The sequence below is a fragment of the Podarcis pityusensis genome (genome assembly GCF_964106645.2).
Source record: "Podarcis pityusensis genome assembly, chromosome: 15".
In the NCBI taxonomy this organism is placed as follows: Eukaryota; Metazoa; Chordata; class Lepidosauria; order Squamata; family Lacertidae; genus Podarcis; species Podarcis pityusensis.
In genome coordinates, this window is record NC_138040.1 from 24,222,011 (window position 1) to 24,246,152 (window position 24,142).

The 24,142-nt window shown below is 46.3% G+C and overlaps 1 long non-coding RNA gene across 1 annotated transcript in view; it reads right to left on the reverse strand.

Annotated features, from left to right (window-relative positions):
* Positions 1-21,265: 21,265 nt before the first annotated feature.
* LOC308464377 overlaps positions 21,266-24,142 on the reverse strand; it is a 532,762-nt gene continuing 529,885 nt past the window's right edge. The window contains exon 3 of the long non-coding RNA XR_013979968.1: positions 21,266-21,293. This is a non-coding gene — a long non-coding RNA (uncharacterized lncRNA). The remainder of the gene's footprint in view (positions 21,294-24,142) is intronic.

Sequence of the window (24,142 nt, forward strand, 5' to 3'; positions counted from 1 at the left end):
GGGAATGGGATGAGGAGTGTGTAAATATATATCTCTGGACTCACTAGGGAATGGTGTTAAAGTACAGTGGTACCTAGGGTTAAGAACTTAATTCATTCTGGAGGTCCATTCTTAACCTGAAACTGTTCTTAACCTGAAGCACCACTTTAGCTAATGGGGCCTCCTGCTGCTGCCGGACCGCCACTTTGTGATTTCTGTTCTCATCCTGAAGCAAAGTTCTTAACCCGGGGTACTATTTCTGGGTTAGCTGAGTCTGTAACCTGAAGCGTCTGTAACCTGAAGCATCTGTAACCTGAGGTACCATTGTATTATGTTCTTTGGCCCCAGTCCATCTAATGTGGATTGTTACTAAGTCCTCATCTGCACTATACATTAAAACAGTAGTATGCCGCTTTAAACAGCCATGCCCACACCCAGCCCAAGAATCCTGGGAAATGTCATTTTTAAGGGTTCTGATATTCTCATCAGATAGCTATAATTCCCAGAGTGATTTAACAGACAATCTGTCTTCACTGGGAGCTCTGAGAATCAGAGCTCTGCAAGGGAGATAAGTAAAAACCATCAGCACCCTTAACAAACTACAGTTCCCAGAGATAAACCATGACTGTTTAAAGTGGTGTGACACTTTATGGTGCAGCCAGGGGCCTAAGTTTCATAAAAACTGTTGGGTCAATATAAGGCACAACAAGTTTAACTCCTGTTGTTTAGCATGGAAGAGTAGCTGCTTGTGGCAAATTTTGACTGGCCTTTCCCCTCTTTGAAGCCCATTACAGAATGCTCCTTTCGGATAGGACAGGCAATGCAGTTAGCTCTGTCAGAGAGTGTGCAAATCTCTGTGATATCCTGGATGGGAGGCTAGTATTGTGATGCAATGCCATCAGGCAGCGCACAAAGAGGAGGCAGGAGGGTTTCGTTCATTTGGCTAAGAATAAGCATGAGCTTCTATAGAGGCAGTTGCTCAGTGTGGTACCTGTGATGTCAGTAAATCATAGCCGTAAATGGTGTGTGTTTTGCAGTGTGGCTGGAAATATGCAAGTTGAATGCAAAATATGAGTCAGTCACAGAATCTGGTGCCTAATGAGATGTCAGCCTGAAAGCAGAGCTGCGGTCTCTGAAAAGCCAGGCTGCAAAGACCTGTGGGTGTACGTGTGTGAGAGAGTTCTAATATCTGGCCTTCCTCCTTTCCTTCATGCTTCCATAGACATGACAGGCTTGACTGCCCAACTAATGTGCAGATTCCACAGTTGCTTGTGCAGCCAAGGCATGCTTTGGGAAATTCTTGGCAGAGTGAATTATGGTCCTGAGAGTTTATTTTCTTTCTGGTTGTACACTTATATCCCACCTGTCATGGAATCCAAAATTGAGTCCATGTGGTTCCCAGGAAATCTCCAATCCAGGCTCTGAACAGATCTAGATCTGCTTCACTTTGGCAAGGTGGTGGCCTCATGCCTTCAGACCAAAAGGTAAACACAAAACAAAGAAACTTGTATGACTTGCATATCAAGGTTTGCAGATCCCTCTGTGCCACCCTGAGAACCACAGTTACTCTCAGAGCAATTCCTTTTACTTTATTTGAATTTAATACTGCTGTCGTGCCTTACCAGAAATCTTTAAATGCACTTAGCTTTAAGTGAAATCTGATGCCAACTAGAGATGTGAAACTCCTCCCTTGGGGAATTATTCTAATCTGATTTAAATTCTTGGAACTTCTCTCAGAATTCTCCGCAAACACAGTTGTAATTGTACTCAGGAATAACTTTTCCGTGGCTTCCTTTAGATTCCTTTTCTGAATTCCACAGCCCAAAAAGCTTGTGTCCTCTGCCTTAACCTTCCTCCAGCCCAGAAGTGGGCTTACGGAGAGGTCTGTGCCCTCCAGAAAATAACTGTTCCTACAAATTCAGAAGCAGCACATGCCGCTAGTTCTCATGGTTCTGAATGCAAACTCAGATACTAGTGGGGAATGCCCAGTGAATGCTGGAAAAGGAGCTTATAAAAAAGCCCAGAGTGTAAGGCACGAGGTTCAGGACCCTGGACACCTCCTTACCTCTCACAATGGCTAGCAGAGGCTGGAGAAATGATGCAAATTTGTGGTGGTTGCAGAATTCAGATTTTCCATGGCACAGAATTCTGTTTTATTTATAGCACGGCATGCAGACAGCTCTGGGCCTGAACACTGGAGGTTTTGACAGATTACCTAAATGCTTTCAGAAATACCTTGGCCAGTTTGAGGGCCAGAATGCTGCTGCTTCTTGAGAGTCTCAGGAATAAGCATTTTGCTCAGAAATCGCAGAAGACTAACCACTCCACCCGGGTGCATATTGAAAGCCTGATTCACCCCAAGAAAGGCTGCCTTTCTAAGCAGGAGCTGGAAAGAATTTCTGAGCACCTCGGTGAATACAGGAGGCCAGCCAAAAAAAACAACCACAAGCAAAAAACCAAATGATTATGCAACCCAACACAGCTATACTTTCACTGCTGCTCCTCCTCCTCTTCCATGAATGTTTTCACTTTCCTGTCTAAAACGGTTCTAATTGAAGACAGGAAGCCCAAAGTGATGCTGCCCCCAGATGCCCTATACACTGGCTCCCCCTCTACCACCCTCCCATGGTTCAGTCCATCATGGTGACCAATCTGACAGCAGCATGTAAATGAGCATGGGGATGAAACCTTGATTGGTTTGTACAGCCCAGCCAGCCCTGGAGGCACCAGAATGTTCTACGGGTTGAGGTTTCTAATCCAGTGTCACAGGACTCGGCCTGCCCTACCCCACCTGCGTCACCCTGCCCTGCCCCACATTAGCATGGGGGGGGGGTCTTTTCCCCTCACAGGGTAGCTTGAGAACCAACCCCTCCTCCTCTAGCTGCCAAGCTAAGAGCTCCAGCGATGTACACGCTGCTGGAGAAGGAAGCTAATCTGATGTGACATCTCTCTCCAAGCACGTGACACAGCGCGGACAAGACCAGCTGAGGCCTCTGTGTGGTGTGCGTCGTTTTTGTCCTGGGAACATTTAGCACCAGGCACTTAAGGCCAAACAAAGAAGTGCATGTCTCCAGCAGTAACACATGAGGTCACAACACACAAGGTTGACCCTTCCCCGCCCCCGCATGCCCCCAAGAGCAATTCAAATTTCTGAATTTGCTTCTTCTGCTTAGATGCTAATCTCATGGGGGTTGGAGAGGATGCTCCTCTGCATATGGGTGCACAGTGTGTACAAATTTCATTTGGGGGGGGGGAATGATTAATTTCACCACAGTTAGAGCCCTTCCTCCCTCTGAGGTGATTAGGGTGGCAGATATGGGTCTCCACTCCACCCTCATCCCATTGAAGGCTACAGTTGAAACACACAAGATTGCCCATTTGCACAAGTATTCACGCAGACACACACACACACAATTTCAGATTCTGTGATGAGAAATCATTTATTTGACCTGTCCTGGTTAGATGCCAGTCTAGCAAAGGGTTGCAAATGTGTGTGCACGCCTGTGTGTACATTTTCCATGGTTTTATTTTATTCCATTTCTGAATCGCTCCCTATAAAACATCTCAAGGCAATTTAGCAAGAAAAACACCAACCATTTCATATCTCGAAAGCATTGCAATACAGGTACAGACTGGGGTAAGAAATATCAACCTAAAAGGATTTGGGAACCACCATCAGTCTGCCAGCTTGGTTCAGGTGGTCTGCAGCAGATGTGTGGATTTGTGGCTGAAGATTGAGGAGGGCAGATCCATTGCACTGAATGGTAATTTTGATTTTTAATTGTTTTTTTCACTGCTTCTTTTATTGCATTTTGTTGTGTTACAATTTGAGTTCTATGGAACTGCATTTGCTACATCAGGCAGGAAATTCATTAAGTGGTCCGCTAAGACCCTCAGCAATTTTCAAGTGGTCTACTGGGGTAGGGGGTGGGGGAGAAAGAGAGAGAGCTTGGGAACCAATGATGTAGGTTATTTCTTTTGTAAGATTGAATTTCTTCTGTGTTAGCCATTTGAATTTACTGATATGCTTTGTAAATGGACTTTTCTTATCAACTCCCCCCCCCCCGCCACCCCCAATGCTTTGGATTTTGGTAAGTGAGTGTTTCTTGTAAGCCACTTTGAGCACAGCTCTAGGTGCAAAAGCAATAAATTCAATAAAAATATACATCAATAAATTCAATCAATAAATCAATAAATCACTGCATGTAGAGGCCATTGTAGCTAACAGGCATGAGCAATTTGTGATGGATGGAGCTGTGCCAAAAAAAAAAAGTAATTTATTTTCCAACTATTTTATTTTATTTTATGGGAGAAACAACCCCTCCAAAAAAGATTATGGTCAAGGAAATAAAAATCTATGAAAATTTCAAGAGGGGATTGCAGCTTATCTTACTTTAACCTTCTAAAGTCACAAATAGTTTTTGGGGTGGGGTTGGGAGGTTAATGCTTGTTTATCTTTAAAAAAAATATAAGTTCCATACCAATCACATTTGCTCAAGACACACACTCTCTCTCTCTTTCTCTCTCTCCACAACTTCCCATCAGTTAGACTTATCGGAACCACTTGGAATGGAGTGATGTCACATTCCCAAGGCATTCTGGGATGTGTGGTCAGCTAGAAGCCGTGCAAGGATGTCAAGGGTGCTTCCCAACCAAGGAATGCACACGACAGAGAGTTAACTCTTTATTGTCACAGATAACGCAGTTGTTTCTACAGCTCTGGAGACCTACACACACCAATCTAGCATCTAGGCAGCTATTCCCAGGTCCATGCTCTATGAAGCAGTTGCAGCAGCTGGGCACCATTCTTCCTGCATGAGTTTTTGTACTTTCCCCTGACGGGCTATATGCACTGGTTCAGGGAAACAGTGGAGGGGGGAGAGGGGGGAGAAGTACCTGGCCTTTCACTTGCCTGGCCTGCCTCTTCCTCCATTCCTTCCAGCTTTGAAGCTTCCCCTGCCTCTGATTCTTGCCTCTTGGCTGGTACAGGTCCCCACAGACCTGTATTCACCTCACTCTATCCCCTCTTCCCCTTGTGAACACTCATCAGTCTCCAGCCTGTCCCTGACAAAGGATCTCTACAATTTCCCACTTCTGGGCAAGGCCCAGTAAAGTAAGCAGCAAACACCTCCTGAAAATTTTGGAGCAATGTACACATGCACACTAGGAGAAAAAAAATATCATGAAAATAATCAGCTCCCTATTTTCATAGGGGGCAATATTTGGGCTAAATGCAGTAGGGGGCGGGGAAAATGTGTCCCTGGCTTGATCATAGCTAATAAGTAGTGTGTGGATACTTCTCCATTGCATTTGCCCTTGGACTGTGTTGAGAATCCCCCATCCCATGATGTAGCTTTGGATCATGCCCTCAGGATATGCCTGTGTAGCCCAAATGGGGAAGAATTTCCCTCATTGCTTGGGCCACTCCAAGCTCAAATCTCTTGATGGGCATGAAGAGGGGGAGCTCTGTAGGGTTGGCTAGGCCATGGACTGCCCCACCACAGGGCATCTGATTGGCATCTTCTCTTAGGTGCCAATTAAATACTTCTCTGATCTAGCATTCTCCTTCAGTTATACAACTTATTATTCTGCCTGCATGCTGCTCTTTTTGTTTATGCTGGATTTCTTTCTCTCTCTATTTTTTATTATTATTTTTTTACAGCTGACTGTTTTGGGATTTCACATTTTGCTTTTTACCACTTCGCTTTTTCGAGCGTTGGTTAAATTGCTCTGGAGGGTTCTGTTGTGGAACCGAACAATGAGATTTCAATAAATACATTGTTCTCATGCACTCTCTGATTCCCACGGATCCTCCACAGAAATCAGGAAACCACCAGGGCTGAGCTTGGTGGAGGCTGGTCCATTGGGGCGAATGGAGCAGCATCCCACCCACCTCAGTCTGTCCCCAAACAACCACCACCTGCCTGCCTGCCTGCCTGCCTCCTGACTCACAATCGGTCCAAGGTGGGGCAATGCCTGCCAGATTCCTCCTCCTCTTTAGTCTTAGTGTTGCATGGCAGAGGAGAATGGAGACAAAACGAGAATTAGTTGGCTCTGCCTGTCATAGACTGGACTCCCTGCCTTCCGCTCTACCAGTCCCAATGAGAATGGAATCAGGAGATGGGAGCCACACTCCAGCTGACTGAGGAGGATGCCTGAAGTCAGGACCACAAACAATGCCAAGACATATTGATGCTCAGGAGGACCTTAACTGGAACAGGAAGCCTTCTTGCCATCCTTCCTGATCAGGAGTGTCCACTGGCCAACTTGGGTGAGTCCAGATCTGAGCATAACTTCACTGCCTGGATAGATTCTGCAACCTTCAGTTGGGTGGCTCACAGCATAGCTGCATGCCAATCCCAGGGCTCTCACTTGAAGTCCCGGAAGCTCCTGGTTGCAAAGAGGTGCTGCTTCAGCACTGAGTCCTTTACTGGTCTTATAGAACTCAGTGACAAACATGCATAGGTGAGTGAGGGATGCTGAAGAAATTTGATCGCGGCGGATTAACATCTAGATCTGCAGCTCCTGGACTGATGTGAACCTCAAAATGTAACAATCCATGAGCATGCATGCTTCCAAAGCAGTTGTCATTTTCAGTTGGTGGGAAAATACGTATTTAAAAGTGAATGTTGAGAAATTCACATTTGTATGTGAATTTTCATGCAGATATTTTTATTTTTAAAAAATCAGAAAAGGGGGTAACAAACTGCTGAGCAAGCACATGCTAATGTGGCAGGGAAAAGATATTGGCTGATTAATATCAACCAGCCCAGAACTTTCCCTAGTGAACAGCGTATTGGCATCAACCTCTGAATCTCCCTATTGGTATTTTTGAAGCAAATGGCACAGGAGACAGTTTCAGAGACAGCCTGTTCCAGTGCAACTTGATCTGATGAGTTCATTGTCTCAGGTTTAATCACCCATCTGCTTTCCCAAAACCAGGCAGTGGTGATGAGACTGCCCCCCCTCCCAGATGCCAAGTTCTATCTGTCTCTTCCCATGGTGACCATAACTTGCATTCCTCCCCCTAGCCCCTTCTCCCATGCTGTGATTGACAGGTTGGAGAGAAAGTCCTGACTAATTATGGTCCTCACTCCCTTTAACAGCAGATTGCCCGGGAGCATGGCCATGTGGTCTCAACGAACAAACCCCCATGCACTGCCCAATTCATTGTTACCATGCCAGAAAGGCACAACTTGACCTAGTTTCTTTCCTGTGTGTAGGTCAACAAGAGCACAGCAAATAAAGCTAATCAGCAATGGAAGATGAACTCTTAATCTGTTCTGCTCCTGCCTTGCTGCTGTTGTGTATGTTAAGCTGCTGCAGCAGCCCCAGAGGGAAAAGCACTTGAAGGGAAACAAGCCAGAGCAATAGGAAATATGCTGGTTGGATTTTCTGTTCTCAGGGATATTAGGCTTTGCTTGTATTTAATATAAAACAAGTGGGAAGCCTCTCCATTCTCATCTGGGATGTACTCAGTTGCTGCCATGCTGCCACTGAAATAATAAACAGTGAAGGATATTTACAAATGAATTCATAGGAGGGAAAAATAACACCTGGCACATGCACATTGAGTGGTCCTGTCTCCATTCTAGTGGCCATAATTTAAAAAGTTACAAGATTCAGCTTTAAGATGGCTTGTTCACACTGAGAGCCAGTGTGGTCTAGTGGTTAAGAGCGGTAGACTTGTAATCTGGGGAACCGGAACCGGGTTCGTGTCTTAGCTCCTCCACATGCAGCTGCTGGGTGACCTTGGGCCAGTCACACTTCTTTGAAGTCTCTCAGCCTCACTCACCTCACAGAGTGTTTGTTGTGGGGGAGGAAGGGAAAGGAGAATGTTAGCTGCTTTGAGACTCCTTAGGGTAGTGATAAAGCGGGATATCAAATCCAAACTCTTCTTCTTGTTGTTGTTCTCGCACTGTTCAGAGCCATATGTATCGAGTAGGGCTGGGTGAAATCTGGTTTTCAACCACATGATATATCGTCAGCTAAACATCACAATATACTGAGCTATGTAGAGGCATTGTCTGGCTTCACAGTTTTTCCTGCATTGTGATTTTTCCCAGTGCCTGTTCTTGTGATTCTCTGCCCCCTGCATGAGGCAGGAGAGAGCTGAACCAGCAGAGTTAACAGGGGCTGCAGGAATCAAGAGAAGCATTGGCTGCCTTCATGGTTTTTCCCACATTTGGATTTTTGCATATCACGCATGCAGAGAGACATCATGATTTGCAATATAATGCAGAGTCAAAAATTATGAAAGCAATATCACGATATTGACTTCAAACCAGTTTTGGATGATATATCAATATATTGCCCAACCCTAGTATCAAGAATTTCTTAGACCCCAGCATCTGCCTGCAAATATTAGCCACAGAAGCACATGGCTTGGCAATATGCTTCCCTCTCACCTCTAAAAATGTCCTCAAGAACTCCTGCACCTCAGATGTCAGTACAGTTACCACAACTTGCCTTTTATGTGCAGAAGGCAACAGGCCACCAACTGGCCCTTCCTTGCCTCCAAATCCATCTGGAAATGACCAGAGATGACCATGCCAGCCAAGAATATGCAGGAATGTTGTGGATACTAGAAGAGGATATATTGACTTAATAGTATCCTTCCTCTCTCACGCATGTGAGTCAGCAGCAGAGTGACATTCCCCAATATATAGCAAGAAGCAACTTGGTAGATTTGTTTGATCCAAAGCAATCCAATCTGGCTTTGTTCAGATTGGAGTATATTACTGGTAAGACCCCCTTTATACCTCCTAAAAAGAATAAAGACACAACAGTCTTCTTTCAAAAGTAATAAGAAGTTTACTCATTCAGTTCACTCATTCAGTAATAAGAAGTTTACTTATGCAGTTCACAGTTGGATCCATGAAGGCAGGCTTTAGCTTAGAGCTACAGAAGAGGGTTGATGTTCGTCCCATATGGGAATGAGCCCATGTCCTGGTGGCTGAGAGCCAGCAGACAGCAAAATACATCAGTATCAAGAGGAAGAAGAGTCAAAAGAGGAGGGTGGCTGCGTGACTGGCCCTTTTACAGGGTCTCATAGGGTCATGCCCATCTACCTGGTCACATGCAGGGGGAGGACGCTCCAGACCAGGTGTGACAGGAAGTCCTCTTGGAACTGGAGTAACACCCCCCTACATTTCCTCTCTGGGCAAAGTGTTGTACTTGACTGCTTCTGTTACATCCCACAGAATAATGTATCGAAAACAAAGATTGAAAACAGGAGTATTTCAGAAAAGGATAACCAAGATGATGAAGGAGGTGGAACGACTCCCATATGTGGAAAGGTTACAGCTTTTGGGACTCTTTAGTTTAGAGAAAAAGTGAGGTGACAAGAGTAGACGTTTATGAAATTTTGCATGGCATGGAGAATGTGGGACGAAGAACCTTTTTCTCCCTCTCTCACAAAATTAGAACTTGTGGACATTCAATGAAGCTGAATTGGGTAGGACAAATTTGTGGAGGACCAGCCTCCCAATGGCTACTAGCCATGATAACTATGCTCTGCTCCATGGTCAGAGACACTAACGCTTCTAAAGAGTACTTGTGAAGGACCACATGAAGGGAGAGTGCCCTGGTGCTCAAGTCCTGCTTGAAGACTTCCCAGAGACATCTGGTTGGCCACTGTGAGAACAGGATGCCAGACTAGATGGGTGAATGACCTGAGCCAGCAGGCTCGTCTTATGTTCTTAAGATCAGTCAAACATAAAAAGAGCATTCCAATTAGTTGTGGAAACCTGGAGAGCAAATAACTCTTCTGCTGGAGTCTTCTTAATGTGTTTCATCCATGTCCAGGACCCCCAGTCTTGCATCTCTCACCACGTCCTCCTCCTCCTCCCTGCTCTCTGCTGCAAGAGAAATTTCAGCCCCATCATCTGTAACCCACAGTGTCATACCAGGTGTCACAAGCTCTCCTTGGTGGATGACTGTACATCCTCAATAATGTATAAATGTCTCCTGTCAAATGTTAAGTCCTGAGCAATTAAGCACAGGATCTTGACAAGTGTTCTGGCAGGTTTGTTCTGAGATTCAAAATTATATGCAGGGGCTGTGCATTGTGGGGAGGGGGGAGGCAGGGGCAGAGAGCAGGCTGCTTAGTCTGCAGAAGCGCACCCAGCAGTGCATACAGATGTGCACTGGCAATTGAAAGAGCCAACATTTATTATATGTGTCTGTTTTCATGCTACCTCCATTGGAAGAGAATGCTCAGGTGCTATTTTCATGTCTGGCGTTCTGCATATATAGGGGAAAGGACCAAAGCTCAGTGGTAGGGCATCAGCTTGGCATGTCAAAAGGTCCCAGGTTCATCCTGAGGCATCTGGGAAATACTCTTGTCTAAAGCCGTAGAGAGCCTCTGTCCATCAGGGTGAGCTAGAAGGACCAGTGGTCTGACTCAATATAATTCTAAATCAGAACACTCCAGTCCCATGGTCAAAACATTTTGTGTGCACGCACGCACATATGAATTCTGCAAAATTTTATTTACAAGTCCCTGGTTGGGGTGAGTGTTGGCAGGGGAGGTTGGGGGATGAATTGCAAGAACAGAGGAAATTGACAGAGCAACTGGATTGTAGATGGAGGCTGGAGAGTAACGGGGTTAGGACTAGAGGAAGAGATGCAAACAATATGCACCTATGTATGGAGCAACCATTTGGTACCCATGTTGGATACAGGGTTGCTGTCACTTGCTCTCTGATACAGGGCAGAAGTCAGGAGTGGATCAGGCACAGAGAGATAGAACTCTGTTCTAAGGTCCGTGCTGCAATGAAACTGAAGGTGAAGTTCAAAGGCCGCATTGCTAAACACCCTTTTTAGGATACAAATTAGGGATCCATATGAGTAGCTGACCTTCGGCATGCCTTCCAGTTACAAGAAACACTTAAAAACAGTGACTTGTTGAGAAACACGTGGGAAGGTGTCTGCTTCTCTGAAAGTGGGCATTTCTTATGGTGGCACATTCAAAAAGTCCACCTTTTCCAGGGGTAAGGTTGAAGAATTGGGAAAGCGAGCCTAGGCTCTCAGGAATTTTGGACCAGCTGGGCTAAGGAATGAGTAGGGATGAGGGGGAAATTCAATGCAATTTCCATTTAAAGCCAAACCCACTTAATTCACTTAATTCACAAGCAAACTGAAGCACTCCCGTCTTTCAAAATTCACACTTAATTAAATGAAATTATCCCAATTTCACAGAGCAATTCTCTAGCCATGTAATGGGCAGACAAATGCATATACCGTACTTGGGTACAATGTGCAGAAAAATGCATATATTTGTGGAAATAATATACAAAAATACATTATACAGTATTAAGGAAAATGGCCTTGCAAAAATGTGTATATTGGGCTATATTGCATATGCAAACACGTATATTAGGATAAATTCACATTGAATTCTGATTAATTTTCATGAGAACTTAAAAAAACAAAACCACAAATTGATGTGGAAATGTGAAGAACTGAATTGAGGATTGCAAAAGAGAGAAACAGAGAGAAACCAAAATTGACAGATTCCTGGGGATAGCTAAAAGTTGAAGTGTTTCCAGCTGCTGCTCAAGCTGTGAGACCCCCAGAGAGCCCAACCCATGTGCAATAGTTTGGGAAGCTTGCATGTGTCATCATTAGCTGATGCTGAAAACCAGCCTATTCAGAGTGCACTGGAGGAGAGATGCCTCTCTTTAGCCTCATCGCCTTTCATTGATGCCCACTGATTATTCATTCTCGGGAAGTCTTCCTGCATTTGAATATTGCTCAGCCAGTTGTCCCTGTCCCTCTGCGATCAAGCTGGAGATGTCTGCTCCAGACCATTCCCTTCGCTGCTGCCTTGATCCAGGTGAGCACTTCATCTTCCCTGACAGGGTGCCAATCTCATTGCTTGGTTGCATCAAGAACTTTCCCCTTGCGAAAGCTGTGGTGCCATAGAAGGAGATGGAAAATGGGACAAAGGTGAGAGAATGGGCCTTGGAATATGCTTGCAATGAGCACACAGTAAAAACAGGATCACTTATTTTGCCTCTTTTTGCCTGTATGCTCGGGATTCTACCAACGCTCTTGCAAACAGCCAGCCAATATGCTCAGTCCTTACTTTCCTTGAGGTTTTTTCCCCTCCCCAAAGAATTTTCCACACTTCTAAAAAATCTTGGAGTTCCCCACCCCACAACCTTCGGATTCTTCCTTCTTGTGCATGGATGGATGTCTTGACTGCAGAAGTCTCAGCACTCAAAGCGTGAATATGAGAAATAGAAGCGATGAAAAGGTGGCGTTTAGGTTTGTCATTGTCAACTAGCAGTGATAGAGAAATGTAGTACTGCTGTCTAGAGGCAGTGTGTACAGTGGTACCTCGGGTTAAGAACTTAATTCATTCTGGAGGTCTGTTCTTAACCTGAAACTGTTCTTAACCTGAGGTACCACTTTAGCTAATGGGGCCTCCTGCTGCTGCCGCGCTGCCGCCATGCAATTTCTGTTCTCATCCTGAAGCAAAGTTCTTAACCCAAGGTACTATTTCTGGGTTAGCAGAGTCTGTAACCTGAAGCGTCTGTAACCTGAGGTGCCACTGAATCTCCAAAGGAGGGCTGTGACACAGTTACACCCTAAACGGGGACATCTGGCTACCCCACTGTTAGAATGCTGGAATGGATGGACTTCTTGTTTGAAATCAGTAGAGCTCTATGCTCTTCTGTGTAAAAACCAGAAGAAAAAAGGTCCACCCATTTGAGCAGCTGAATGGCAGGGGGAGCAATCTGCATGTTGTAACAGAGGAAGCTCTTGGCAGAATTCTGACAATGTGTTGCCAAGGTATGTGTTGGCCACCGTATGAGAAAGATGGATCAAAGTTCAGGCTGGAGCCTAGGAGGAGAAGGACCACCACATGGTGCAAAGGAACACCATCACTGAAATGACAAAGCCTCCAGAAGATGCTGTTATTGGTGATTTTCTGATTCATCTCCAGTCATGAGGACTGGCGTCTTTATTTCCTAAACAGAAAGGGACATTTTCACAGAGTCATGCTAATCCCCAGCCTCTACACACTCACAGAAGAGGACCATAATGGAATCAGGGCCCTCCTCTCTCCTCCTCAATCAACTTCACAGAGGTGGCGCAGCAGAGTGGTTAAAGACGGCAGGCAGACAGATGAAAAAATGATGAAAAGGATTCCTGGCTTTCTCCAGCTGAACACTATACTGTTCACCATACTGTGAAGCGTGATCTCCACAGAGAGTCCCAAGAATGAGGCATCCTCCATATGAGCAGCAAATGCATTCTGTGAGTGTAGATCATTATCCAGCACACAGGAGCAGAGGTATAAGAAGGGCTTGGGGGAATCCTAAAGAGTTGAAGAAATACAAATTGTCTTTGTGGGAGGGACCCCTAAAAGTGTGGAGGGGGAGGGAACAACCCTGTGAAGACCGAACATGCTCATTTGGCAGAAAATGCTGGTTGTTGGAGATAAAATGAGAATACCAGGGAGGTAGTGGAAGCAGAGAGGAAGAGGAAATGGAATGGGGTATTCTGCAAAAGACCATAACTAACTCTCTTGAACCAGTGGCAGCTCAAATGAGCTGCTGCCCCACCAGCCTCAGTCAGCCCTCCCTTGCCTGCCATCTTACTTACAACTGATCAAGGTTTGGTTCCTCTGGCGCCACCTAGTGTCAGTCTCCCTGCCTTCTGCCCTATCCATCCCAAATGGGCACCAGCCACCTGTGTCTTGAACCCTGAACAGGACCAGTAAACACTGCAGCGTTTCATCAGAGGCCTGCTTGCTCCCCCTGCTTCTGAAGCTCAGCCTCTGTTTGTGTGGCCAGACCAGCACCATCAGGCTGGCAAAATGTTTTCAGCCTGCAAAAGTAAAACATAAATAAATGGGATGGGGAGACCCACTGAGGACTGAGCGTGCACCATGACTCGCTGTTGGAAAACTGCATGTGCCTGGGAATAGTGTTTCCTAGAAGAAGGCAAGGTACCTGGCAGGCAGCCATGAACACTTCACACTGTAAAATTCTGTTTCAGCTCCTGCTTGTGAATTCCTTCCTTCCTTCCTTCCTTCCTTCCTTCCTTCCTTCCTTCCTTCCTTCTTTCCTTTTTAAAAACAGTCATCTACACTGTCCTGCCTCAAGGACACAGGTGCATTCCCCAGGAACCAGGCAGAGGGCCTTCTCAGTAGTAGCGCCTGCCCTGTGAAACACCCTCTCATCAGATATCAAGGAAATAAACAACTATCTGACTTTTAGAAGACATCTGAAGGCAGCCCTGTTTAGGGAGGTTTTTAATGTTTGAAGTTTCATTCTGTTCTTAATGTTTTGCTGAAAGCCACCCAGAGTGGCTGGGGAAACCCAGCCAGATGGGCGGGGTAGAAATAAATTATTATTATTATTATTATTATTATTATTATTATTATTATTAGCCACTATGCTGAGTGAGACATTTGTGGTCCATCGGAAGGGGGGTGGAAGGGGGGTGGATATCCTGTTACCAACAGTCAAGCTTCTTGCATGTTGCTCTGGTGAAAAGCCGTTATTTTTTATTTCATTTCCCTTTTATTTTCCTGAGTTGGCTTTCCTTCCCCGCCCCCCATCACGTCCCTGCCGTGTGCATTCCTGAATCTCCAGCGCCCGGGCGATCAGCCTAATGTGATGTGACGCCTTCCCCCACACTTTTGTTATAAATATCGTGTGTCACCGTAACTGCCTCTGACACCCCCTCGGAGGCATCTACTCATGCTTCCTGACAAGATCCGAGCACGAGCGGCTCTTGCCGGCACCAGCCTCTCCTCAGAGTTGCTCAGCATGGAAAGGCGAGAGAAGTGAAGGGAAGAAAAGACAGTGGGAATGGGGCAAGTCTGGGCATGAGCAATCTTGCAAAGCCCAGGGAGAAAGGCCTACTCAGTTTACAAACCAGCCAGGCTGTTTGGAATAGGGGAGGTGCTCTTTCATTTGATCTAGCCATAGGGTCAGGGAACCTCAAATCTGGGACACAAATACAGCTCTCCAAGCCCAGTCTGGTCCAGCCAGGCCACGCCCCTTTCCTCAGGCCACACCCCTTACTGACCCTGCCCCCCCCAGATGTTTGTGGCTACTTAATTTATTTTAAAATATCTTCTGCTCCACATTCCCACTTAATTCAAGAAAAAACATAGAATTCTAGAGCTGGAAAGGGTAATCTAAACCAGGGTTTCCCAAACTTGTGTCTCCACCTGTTTTTGGACTACAACTCCCATTATCCCTAGCCATCAGGACCCATCGTCAGGGATGATGAGAATTGTAATCCAAAATCAGCTGGAGACCCAAGTTTGGGAAACCCTGATGTAATCCAACCCACTGCAGTTCAGGGATCACAGCTGATGTCCAAAAGCAGCTTACAAAGTTCATGAAACCACAGAATAAAAGCATCACAGTTAAAAACCTACAAAAATTTGCCAGTATTCTTTAGCAAGTGTGGGGTTTTGAGATCTCCAAACTAAAAAATAGAATTTTCCTAGAGTTAGGGGGTGGGTGAGAGCCAATGTTCAGTGGCAGAGCAACTATTTTGCATGCAGAAAGTCCCTGGTTCAATCTTCATGGGGGGCTGGGAAAAGACCACCAGCCTGAAATCCTGGACAGCTGCTGCCAGTCAGTGTAGACAACAACCCCCCTAAATTCAGAAGACTATACTGATCAATCCCCCTAAATTCAATGCCCAACATCTCTAGCTTAGGGCTGGGAAAGATTCCCTGTCTGAAACCTTGCTGGCCAGTGTAGATAATACTGAGCTAGAGTGGAGTGGAGAAACTCCTGTGGCCCTCCAGGCTTCTCTGTTTGGCCCTTGAGACTCTCACATAAGCCACACCCCTCGGCAGCCCTCCATGAGTGTTTTTGCCTGGCTAGCTGGAATCTATCCCCGAACTTTGATAGCAGGTGGTCTGGATGGAGGACCGGGAGGAATGTGGAGAAACCAGCCTGCCATTCAGTGGTTAAATTTGCATGCATTGCTTTTCTCCTGGCCCCACCCACCACTGCCATGTGCTTCCCCTGCCCAAGTAAGGTTGTCTGGAAGACCATGTGGTCCTCTGCCTGGGAAAGGTCCCACACCACAGCCCTGATCTAGGTGGGTGTTATGTACTGAGTGAATAGGATCCAAAATGCAGCAGTCTGACTGGTCCTAGAACATTAGGATCCAAAATGCAGCATTCTGATTGGCCCTAGAACAATGCAGCAGTATGATTGGTCTGCAGGAGCCACCCAATCCGGCTCCAGATGGAAGTGAATCCACAACCTGATTGGCCTACAGGAGAGTTCCGGAATTAGCCAATCACGTGTAGCCCATTGTGTAAATAATGTATATAAAGCAGATACTTTGAGGGGACATTCATTCCTCCTCACCACTATGAGCTGAATAAAGAGCATGAAATCCACTCTTGACTCAGAGTATATTTCAGTGGGCCAATGGTCAGTCTTGATATAGGGTTAGCTTCCTCCTCTCACCCCTCGTACATGCCACCCCCACCCCAGCTTTTGCTCCACCCACATTGAAGTGATGGGCAAACCCCCACCATCTGTTCTGAAGGAGCTTCTTCCTGCAGCTCTGAGAGCCGAGCCGTCGATGTTGAGCGGAGCTCACCTCCCGCTGACTCAGCCCTGCCAGCCATCTTCTGCAGAGCTCATGCTCCGCTGCTTGAGCTGGGCTTCTGGCGCTTGGGCCGACGTGTGACTCAGCTCCGCCAGTGCCGCCTCCCTCTCCTCTTCCCCCTCCCCTGCCTGTGGCCTCCTCTCAACTTGTCGTCCCTGCGCCGTCCTTCAAGTTGACAGCAACGTTTTCGCTCGCCTCTGCCGGGCTCCCCTTCCCCTTGACCCCCTTTTGGTGCCACTCGGCTCTCTCGCTAAGAGCTTGCATCTTCTTGTCTCATCCGGGGAGAGGCATCTGGCCTCACTTGGCTAATGATTCCCCGTGACATAAATCACTGTGACAAGAGCCCTCCGTGGGTCCTTTGCCATTTATCACAAGCCCAACCCCTGTTGCGTCGCTGCCGGCAGGAGGGTGCTGCAAAGGCTCTCTAGACCACCAGCCACCAGGGCCTGGGGAGGAGGGAGGGCTGTGTGAGTGTGTCTTATGCCCAAACGTTAACACGTTCACCATTAACAAGCATGTATGTGCATGCACACACATACAGCAATCCACATAAGTAGCAATTTCCAGAAGCTGGATCTGCGGAGAGAAACGAGTCTGCCTGCATCCTTTGATTCAATTCAACTCAAGAGGCATCTCCAGGGAACAAAAGAGTGGCCTGTCATAAAGGAATACAGTGGTACCTCTGGTTACATACGCTTCAGGTTACATACGCTTCAGGTTACAGACTCCACTAACTCAGAAATATTAACTCGGGTTAAGAACTTTGCTTCAGGATGAGAACAGAAATTGCATGGCGGCAGCGCGGCAGCAGCAGGAGGCCCCATTAGCTAAAGTGGTACCTCAGGTTAAGAACAGTTTCAGGTTAAGAACGGACCTCCGGAATGAATTAAGTACGTAACCTGAGGTACCACTGTACAGTGGTACCTCGGGTTACATTCGCTTCAGGTTACATACGCTTCAGGTTACATACGCTTCAGGTTACAGACTCTGCTAACCCAGAAATAGTCCCTTGGGTTAACAACTTTGCTTCAGGATGAGAACAGAAATCGTGTTCCGGCAGCAGCAGGAGGCCCCATTAGCTAAAGTGGTGCTTCAGGTTAAGAACAGTTTCAGGTTAAGAACAGACCTCCAGAACAAATTAAGTTCTTAACCCGAGGTACCACTGTACAGGGTCAGTATGAATGGGCACCCACCAACAGTCTGCACCCCTGCAGGCACGGGGCAATGCTGACAATATACCCCTGGGCCTGCGCCTTCTCTTCACCATTGCCACCTGTTTGTTAACCCAGCTCTCGGTCCTGGGATGAGTGAGCAAAAAGCAGCAGTGGGAGGAAGGAGGAGGGATAATTGCACCCCCTGCTTGTCCATTGGCACTCCCTGGCAGCAGAGGTGAAGCAGCAGATGGGAATGATGGCAGCGAAGGGGGCATTGAGGGCATCTCTTTCCCAGCTCCACCCCTCAAATAAAATCCCTGGGACTAGCATTGCATTCAAATTAGTTCTGGCTCTGCAGGTTAGCTCGTGTGTCTCAGTGTGCATGTGAGTGTGTGAAAAAGAAAGAGATGGTAGGCAGGGATGGATGAGGAATTCATTCTATGTTCATATTGGTACAAACTTAGCTAATTGGCAGTTTCTGAAATGTGCAGACAGAAACGCAGCTACCCTTCAGAGTGTCCACAGTTCTTCCAGTTTTTGTGTACATCAGGGGGACCCGAAATGCATATATTATTGGGTAAAATGCATTATATCAGGGGAAACTGCTTGCAAAAACATGTCTCTTCGGTGACATATGCAATAAAATACAGTGGTACCTCGGGTTACAGATGCTTCATGTTATGCGTTTTTGGGTTGCGCACCGCGCCAAACCTGGAAGTACCGAAACGGATTACTTCCGGGTTTCAGCGCTCGCACATGCGCAGGAGCACTACGTCACACTTTGCGCATGCGCAGAAGTGCTGAATCGTGACCCACGTGTGCACAGACGCGGCGCTGCGGGTTGCGAACCCTGCAGGTTGCGAACGTGCCTCCCGCACGGATCACGTTCGCAACCCAAGGTTCCACTGTACTGGCGAAAAATTGTGAGGCTGGTTTTTTAAGAGTCACAAACTGTTTCAGATTTGTGGAGAACTGGCAAAATGAAAAATCAGGAGAAACTGAAATTGACCAGCTTGTCCATCCAAGAAGGAGAGAGATCCAAATCAGCAGAGCTTCTTTAGTCGGGTTTGAGTTCAAATCCCATGTCACCCCTAGATGTGTGTGATGTAGGGTGGTATTCGGCTATGTTTTACCTAAGAGTTGAGCCATGGAAACTAATAAACATGGCTATTGTTAGTCCATTAATTTCAATGGGTCTACCCTGAGTTATGCATAGGCTGCACTGACACCCTACATTTAAAGCACTTTAAATAGTTGTGGGTTTTCCCAAAGAATTCTGGGAGCTGCCATTCATTAAGGGTGCTGAAAGTTGTGAGGAGGCCCCAATTCCCCTCATAGAGAGCAAGTGCCCAGAGTTCCCTGTGGAGAGGGATTGACTGCCAAGTCACCCTGATAATTATTATTATTATTAATAATAAATTCATAATAATAAATTTTTATTTGTATCCTGCCCTCCCCAGCCGAAGCTGGGCTCAGAGCAGCTAACATCATAAAAACAACACAATATGCATAAAAACAGACATCAATTAATTAAAATACATCTTAAAATTAATTCAGACAAGTTAAAATCTGGGCAGGTGGCAATTCATAGAATCATAGAATCATAGAGTTGGAAGAGACCACAAGGGCCATTGAGTCCAACCCCCTGCCAAGCAGGAAACACCATCAGAGCACTCCTGACATATTTATCAGGTTGGAATTGAGAGTGGTTAATACTTGCCAGAACCAACTGTTTCCACTGATCATACAAGGACCTGTGAGTGGGTTGGGGGCCTCCTTCGGGCTTATTTTATACAAAGGAAAGTAAGTCAAACTGCATCCTGCCCAAAGGCCTGGCGGAACAGCTCCGTCTTGCAGTCCCTGCGGAAAGATGTCAAATCCCACAGGGCCCTGGTCTCTTGTGGGAGAGTGTTCCACCAGGCTGGGGCCATGACCGAAAAGGCCCTGGCTCTAGTCGAGGCCAGTCTACTTTCCCTGGGGCCCGTGATCTTCAAGGTGTTGTTAGTAGACTGTAAGGTCCTCCGTGGAGCATAACAGGAGAGGCGGTCCCGTAGGTACGAGGGTCCTTGAATTGCAGCTGTGGGAGGGGAACAGAGGTCTCCTCACAAAATCTCAGCACCCTTAATGGATGACAGGATTCTTTTCTGGGGAGCCATGGCTGTTTAAAGTGGTATCATAGTGCTTTAAATGTAGGGAGTGAATGTGGCCTTAGTCAAATGTCACCCTCTCTTCCTCACCATCCCACCATTTTGTGGGGGGAAGTTTAAAAGAAGGGGTGGGAATCCCTGTGGTTTATCAATGCCATGTTTAAAGGCCAGGGACCCTTTAGGGAGGGAGAATAGCAACCGCTTCTCTTCCTTCTGCCCCACCCACTCCACCTCCACCCCATTTCAGTCTCATGTAATTATTTACTCAAGAACACCTATACTTCTGCCTAACTCACCGTTCCTGTACACTCTCGAATGACTGTTATTACAAACAATTAAATGGGTTTATCTGCCACACAATGGATCTGCCTGGTAAAGGGGGGGGGGGAATCTTTTTCTGCGCATAAGGTGCATGGCAGGGTGGCAGTTGACTTGTGTGGATAACATTGTTGGGTGTTATTACAGGTAATTTGGGGGGGGGGGAGAGAGAGAGAGACTCACAATGGATGTTCCTAAGTAGGAATGGATGAATCTGTCTATGCCTGGTTCTCTTACTTTCTTGTTTTTTCCAGGCTTAAGTTTCTTCAGGAACTTGCAGGGGGGGTTGTTGTTTTTTTGGGGGGAGAGGTTTAATCCCCATGAAAACTCATCAGCATCTACGTGCAGATTTCTCATAATGCACACACTTTTCTACGCTGTTTTCCCCATAACATATGCAATCTCTTACACATTTTCTGCCTTGAGAATTGCATCACAAAATTTGGAGAAGCTTCCGTTTCTAAAGATATTATTGTTTTGAGTCACATTTGGCTTGGAAAATGCAAGTTAGGTTGTTTCTCAGTAAAATGGAAAAAAATGCTAGCTTCTCAATTTGGCCTTCGAGTCTCTCTCCAGCCGTGGCCACTCCCTCTCTGCTCAAGTCGGCTCTGCTTCATATCATCCCTGAATGGAATATGTCCTTGAACTTTGATCATGCCTCTTTAACCCACTTTAATCACACAGACCTAAAGTTTCAGCATGCGCTTGGATCCTCTGCCCCTCCCAAAATACACCCCATCTGTGCTATACATTTTAAAGTAATATCATGCCACTTTAAGTAGTCGTGGTTTCCCCCAGAGAATCCTGGGAACTGTAGTTTGTTAAGGCTGCTGAGAGTTGCTTGGGGAGAGCTATTTCCTTCTCATGGCTACCATTCCCAGAGTTTCCTGGGAAGAGGAATGGATTGTTAAGCTACTCTGGGAATGGTAGCTCTGTGAGGGAACTAGGCATCTCCTAACAACTCTCAGCACCCTTAACAAACTACACTTCCTGCGATTCTTTCAGGGAAACCATGACTGTTTAAATAATAATAATAATAATAATTTATTATTTATACCCTGCCCATCTGGCTGGGTTTCCCCAGCCACTCTGGGCGGCTTCCAACAAAACACTAAAATACAATAACCTATTAAACATTAAAAACTTTCCTAAACAGGGCTGCCTTCAGATATCTTCTAAAAGTTTGGTAGTTATTTTTCTCTTTGACATCTGGTGGGAGGGCATTCCACAGGGCAGGTGCCACTACCAAGAAGGCCCTCTGCCTGGTTCCCTGTATCAGAGTGCTTTAAATGCATAGGGGCCATAGTGACAGCCTGGAGGCACCCTAACTGTTATGGGGACACCCCCCCTTAAAATGAGATATATATCGAGCTTTCATTTGGCTTAGTTTAGACTTGACTGTGTGACCACAGTTCTTCCTCCACCCCATGTGGTTTGGGGAAGAGATTATGATACTGCACACCTCCCTACTTCCCCTGAGCTCTCCATCCCCTTTTATGTTTTTCTGGATCTTCCTTTCTCCATTAAAAAAAACCTGACTCACAAGTGTTCGGATTATTCCTCAGTGCCATCAAAAAAAGCTTGTAATTAAAGCTGAGCAGCCCACAGCGGGGTTCCCCTTCTCAATGGCAGTTCAATTTGATCCAAGCGGATTTTCGTGGCAAGCTGGTGAGAGATGCACGGAAGATCAGCCATTTGCAGCCTGCCAGCTTCTTGGCCTTCTGCACCCCAAACAGGTGCCAGGTGAGCTGCAATGTGTCAGGTTTCAAGAAACTGTTGGTGCCTTACAGAAGTGAGAGACTGAAGATTATGCCAAGTTGGCTGTACTTTTCTGGAGGTATTCCATCACAGGCTGAGTATCTACTGGTCAAGGATGTCATCGTTCCATCTTTCACAGAACAGGGATTTGGACTAGATGACCTCAAAGGTAATGAACACACCCATGAAAGTTGAAGCTTTTTTCTCCAGTAGACACATTATTATTTTTATTGTTGTTATTATTAGCAATGGATACAATAAATGGGCTCTGGTTTTAAGCAGTTCACTGGAACTGATTGCATTTGCTTCTCCCACTTGCACTGTTGCTCAAAGACAGGTTTCCCAGAGAATTTATGCACAAAACATTCGTAACTTTAACTGAAGCAGGCAGTTGACAACATTTAAGGTATGGCAGCTCACAACTGCACCCAAAGTGCCTTGCCCTGTACTCCTAGTCATCAACATTTATGCTTGTGTGTCAATCACTCATCCTCACACTGCAATATGGATCATGTAGTTTTAAGGTTGCATAAGGGGTCCTTCTCACAGAAGCATGTTTCATTTGGCAAATGGATGATTTCTGCATATTAAGGCAAAATCTGAAAATAGACAGGGGCTTTCTCACCCACTTTTGAAAAATTAACCACCACTTGACTGTGGTCTACCCTGTAAGCAGAAGTCAACCCAAAATGAATCATTGTCTCTTCCAGGCTTCCTCATTCTCATCCTCTCTGGAGAAGCATCTGGGCATGAATAAAATCAGCATGCCTGATCCATCATTTCCAGGAGGCATGTTAAGCTCTGTGTGCACAGAAAGAAATTTCTGAAATGCCAAGAAGCTCTGAAGATATTGTCTTGCCAACCAGTGACCCAACAGGCTTCAAATAGCTTGAGAATTGAGTGGTGTGGGTGTGTGGGTGTCACAAACAAGCAAGTCTCTTCACAAGTGGCTCCAGGCTTCACAAGAGACAAACACCCTGGCTGGATTAGAGGGGAAATCAGTCATTCCTTTCTGTTCTAGCGCTGTGGAGGTGCCATTTGGCTGGAGAAGAAAGGAGTTGCCTTCAAGGAGGTGACTCTCTCCATGGGAGACTTTGTGGTCTGATCCTTTTGTGAGGAAGACTTTTAAAGCGCACATGCATTCACATGCACGCACACACACACACATCTTATAACAATGAAACAGAATAAGAGCAGAGAAGAGGAGAGGAGAAGGGGACAGATGCGGACAGGAATCTTTGGTGATGTGGAGAGCCCAGGATGTATTGCACTCAAAGCATCTGAAAACCCTCAGAAGTCATCTTTGAAATCCGTCCCCCTGGCTGGCATGCCAAAGAGCTTGGATCGCTTTTCAAAAGCCCCCTCTTCCCCTGTTTCGCTTTTGTAATGGGCGTCTGTTCCTAATTATCTGAAAATGTTTAATGCTGCCTAATTCAATTGGAACACTTGTTCACAGGCAGTAAATCCTTCATCTGTTCAGCTTTCAACTGGCTCTTTCTTGATGGGGCTCAAGAGTTCCAGTGAGGGGCTGGTGTCAGTGGAGCAGATTCAGATCTCAGGAGGAAAAGGAGCAAGGTTGGTCATGTGGGTCACAGAGTGGGGAAGAAGAGGCCAGAAGGGAAATGGGTCAGGGCCAGGGGGTGCCCTCTTCACCCTGCTTCTCTCGTTGACATTTGACCAGAGATGTGAGGCTGAACGAACCCATTGGCTATGGTTTATCTTCTGAAATGCCCCAACATATCTAACTTGGTATGGGTGGGTTACACACATCCGGAATGGCTTTTCTGGCTGTTGGGAAGCTGAGAGAGAGTGACAGATAAATAGGCAGGGAGGTATTCAGCTAACACGTCCCATCAGCAGAAGGTTTTGTGCTGGAGCAGTGGAACTCCCCCCACCCTCTTCTTGGAGGGTATGGCTAACAATGACTACTAGCCAGGATGTCTTTCCTCTGCCTCCCTGGTCAGAGGAGGTGATGCTTTTGAATGCCAGCTTCTGGGAGCCACAGGAAGGGCGAGTGCTCTTCTGCTTAGGTCCTGCTTTCAAGTTTCTTACAAGTTATCTGCTTGGCCACTGTGAGAAGAGGATGCTGGAACAGATGTCCCAATCCAGGAGGGTCCTCTGATGTTCATATATTCACCCTTCACCATCAACAGATACACAGATCTAATCTGGAGGGTT